This window comes from Gastrolobium bilobum, unplaced genomic scaffold (genome assembly GCF_033153095.1).
Source record: "Gastrolobium bilobum isolate Gb01-03AN ecotype WA unplaced genomic scaffold, APGP_CSIRO_Gbil_v1 utg39161, whole genome shotgun sequence".
Lineage (NCBI taxonomy): Eukaryota > Viridiplantae > Streptophyta > Magnoliopsida > Fabales > Fabaceae > Gastrolobium > Gastrolobium bilobum.
The window spans coordinates 1-3,691 of NW_026897920.1; the positions used below are offsets into that span (position 1 = coordinate 1).

The following is a 3,691-nucleotide window of genomic DNA, read 5'->3' on the forward strand; positions in this document are numbered from 1 at the left end:
AGCATAGTAAATAGAGTGAAAAACTCTATTTTTTCTTTGTCCTAAAACAGCCCCCACTGCCCAATCACTTGCATCACACATTAATTCAAAGGGCAGTGACCAGTCAGGAGCTATTATGATGGGAGCAGAAATTAATTTTTGTTTTAGCTCCTTAAAGGCTTTGTGAAAGAGGCTTTGAGGTTTTGGAAAAGTCTTTTATAAACCTCCTATAAAAGCCAGCATGCCCAAGGAAAGACCTTATCCCCTTTATGTTAACAGGGGGTGGCAATTTTTCAATTTGGTCTATCTTGGCCTTATCAACTTCTAAACCAGCCTTAGAGATCCTGTGTCCTAAAACTATGCCTTCCCTCACCATAAAATGGCATTTCTCCCAATTTAGGACCAGATTTGTCTCTTCACACCTCCTAAGAACTTTTTCCAAATTTCTTAGGCATTCTTCATAAGAATCTCCAAAGACACTGAAGTCATCCATGAAGACTTCCACAAATTGTTCTATCATGTCAGTAAAAATTGCCATCATGCACCTTTGAAAGGTGGCTGGTGCATTACACAATCCAAAGGGCATTCTCCTAAAGGCAAAGATGCCATAGGGACAAGTGAAAGTGGTCTTTGGTTGGTCTTCAGGAGCTAAGGCTATTTGATTGTACCCTGAATAACCATCTAGAAAACAATAGTATTCCTTACCAGCCAATCTATCTAACATCTGATCAATAAAAGGCAAAGGAAAATGATCCTTCCTAGTGGCCTTATTGAGTTTTCTGTAGTCCATACAGATTCTCCAACCAGTGACAGTCCTTGTGGATATTAATTCTTTTTTCTCATTCTCCACAACAGTGATCCCACCTTTCTTAGGGACACACTGTACTGGGCTGACCCAGTTACTGTCAGAAACAGGATATATTACCCCAGCATCCAACCACTTAATTATTTCCTTTTTGACTACCTCTTTCATGATTGGGTTCAATCTCCTTTGCTGCTCCCTAGAGCTGCTGGTTGGGTCAGTCAACAGAATTTTATGTGTGCAATAAGAAGGGCTAATACCTTTTATGTCTGCTAAAGACCAACCTATAGCCCTCTTAAATTTTTTTAAAACAGTCAGCAACTGTTCTTCCTCTAGCACAGTGAGCAGATTGGACACTATGACAGGCAAGGTATCTTTTTCTCCTAGGTAAGCATATCTAAGATGGTTAGGCAGAGGCTTAAGTTCTAACACAGGGGGTTCTTCAATTGAAGATTTGGGAATTTTTAATCCTCTCTTGGCCAATTCTAATGACTCAAAATTTTTATTTTTCCAAACGACATCAGTTTTAGAATTAAGCCACTTAACTACTTCCCCAGACTCAGTTTGATTGATTTCTAGACCCTCAAAAACAGAATTTTGCAAAGGGTCTAATGAGGACTCATGCAAAAGTTTATCTTTGACTACACAGTCAATGATATCTAGTCTAGAACATTCCTCAATGTCTCTTGGGTATTTCATGGCTTTTAAAATATTAAATTTTACTTGTTCCCCATTCACATTCATGACCAACTCACCCTCCTTAACATCTATGACAGCCCCACCAGTGGCTAAGAAAGCCCTTCCCAAAATAATTGGAACCTCTCTGTCTTCCTCATAGTCTAAAATTATAAAATCAGCAGGTAGAATGAATTTATCTACTTTCACCAAAACATTCTCTACTTTCCCTTCCGGATAAACTAGAGATCTATCAGCCAACTGTAATGTGACAGTGGTGGGATTAGGTTCTCCTACTTTCAGCTTTTTGTACACACTCAAAGGCATTAAGTTGATACTAGCACCTAAATCACACAATGCTCTGCCTATGTAGTGGTCTCCTATGGTACAAGGGATTGTAAAACTTCCTGGGTCTCCTAGTTTAGGAGGTATCTTACTAAGAAGATATTGACTGCTCTCTTGTGTAAGAGCAACAGTCTCAAACTCTTCTAGCCTCCTTTTTCTTGAAAGAATTTCTTTCATGAACTTTACATAAGAGGGCATTTGTTCCAATGCATCAACAAATGGAATGTTGACATGCAACTGTTTTAGGAGGTCTAGAAATTTCCTAAACTGATTATCTTGCTTCTGCTTTTGCAACCTTTGAGGAAAGGGTGGTGGAGGTCTTTTTGAAGTAGCAGGTGTCTCACTATTTGGCTTAGGGGTCAAACCCTTTTGAGTAGGTTTTTCAATGGAATTATTCCCTAAAGGCTCATCTATAGAGGGCTGAGTGTCTGATTCGACCAAAGTGGGTGAAGAGTTATTGTGCACAACCCCTTGGGGGCTATTATGAACAACAGAATTCTGAACAGGTTCAGAATTTGCCTCCTTTTCTTTCTGCATGTTCTCCCCTTCCTTTTTTTTTAATGTGGAAGGTCTAACCACAGCTTCTGGCTGATTTACAGATCTGCCATTTCTAAGCTCTATCATATTGCATTGCTCTTTATTTCTCCTAGGCTCTTCAGTGTTACTAGGCAAGGTACCAGGAGGTCTGGTATTCATAGTGTTTGCTAAATGGCCTAGTTGGGATTCTATGTTCCTTAGGGATGCTGGAATACTTTGCACAACAGCTTCCAAACTATTTTGCTTGGTCTCATTCTTAACCAAATATTCCCTTAACAAAGCTTCTAAAGAAGAGGATGGAGCAATGGGCATCTCACTAGGTTGAACAACAGCTTGCTGCCTAGAAGTTTGTTGGTAATTCTGGGTAGGAAAAGGTATTTTTGTTTGAGCATTAGAAGGACCAGCTTGCTGCCCCTGCCCTTGAAAATATTGAGGCTGTTGGTTCTGCCTCCATCCCTGGTTAAAGTTATTGGGAAAAATATTTTGGTTTCTATTTTGGTTTCCCACATAAAACACAGATTCTGGGTTGGATGGGCAGCTATCATACAAATGGGGCCCACCACAGCAAACACAAGTTACACTTGTGTTTATTGCATTAACTTGAGGTTGGGTCACAGGTATTTGAGGTGCAGGAACTTGGGATTGAGATAATCTTGCCTCAATGGTTTGTCCTTGGGTTCTCACTAAATTGGACAGTGCATCAAACTTGGCTGAAAGAGCTGTTACAGGGTCTATCTCATGTAAACCAGCCACTCTCCTTGGCTGATTTCTCTCTTCAGGCCATTGGGCATAATTTTGAGTCATTTGTTCTAACAACTCATGGGCTTGGTTAAAGGACATAGTCATAAACATGCCATTAGCAGCAGAATCTGCCAAGGCCCTGTTTTGAGTATTTAGGCCATTGTACAGGGTTTGTAACACTGCCCAAGAGGGCAAACCATGATTTGGGCATTGCTTAAGAAGGTTCTTGTACCTCTCCCACACATCCACTAGTGTCTCTCCATCCCTCTGCATGAAGTTAGCAATATCACCTCTAGTTTGCACTATCTTATTAGAGGGGAAAAATTTCATAATGAATTTCTCAGCAAGGGTGTGCCAATTGGTTATAGAGTTGGATGGAAGGGAGTTCAACCATTCTTTGGCTTTGTCAGCCAGTGAATGAGGGAAGAGCTTCAATCTTAACACATCATCCGAGATGTTAGGATTCCTAAAAGTGTTGGCCACTTCTATGAAATTTCTAAGGTGCTTGTGTGGGTCTTCCATCAACAACCCATGAAACTGCCCCATGTTTTGAAGCATGGTGAACATCACCGGTTCTAATTTGAAGGGCACTCCATTCACAGGTTGGGCTAT

General features: G+C 40.5%; 1 non-coding gene across 1 annotated transcript; it reads left to right on the plus strand.

Moving 5' to 3' along the window:
* The first annotated feature begins 3,272 nt into the window (after window positions 1–3,272).
* On the plus strand, window positions 3,273–3,378 carry LOC133311462 (small nucleolar RNA R71). The gene has a single exon (XR_009751556.1). It is a non-coding gene; the product is annotated as a small nucleolar RNA R71 (small nucleolar RNA).
* The last annotated feature ends 313 nt before the right edge of the window (window positions 3,379–3,691 follow it).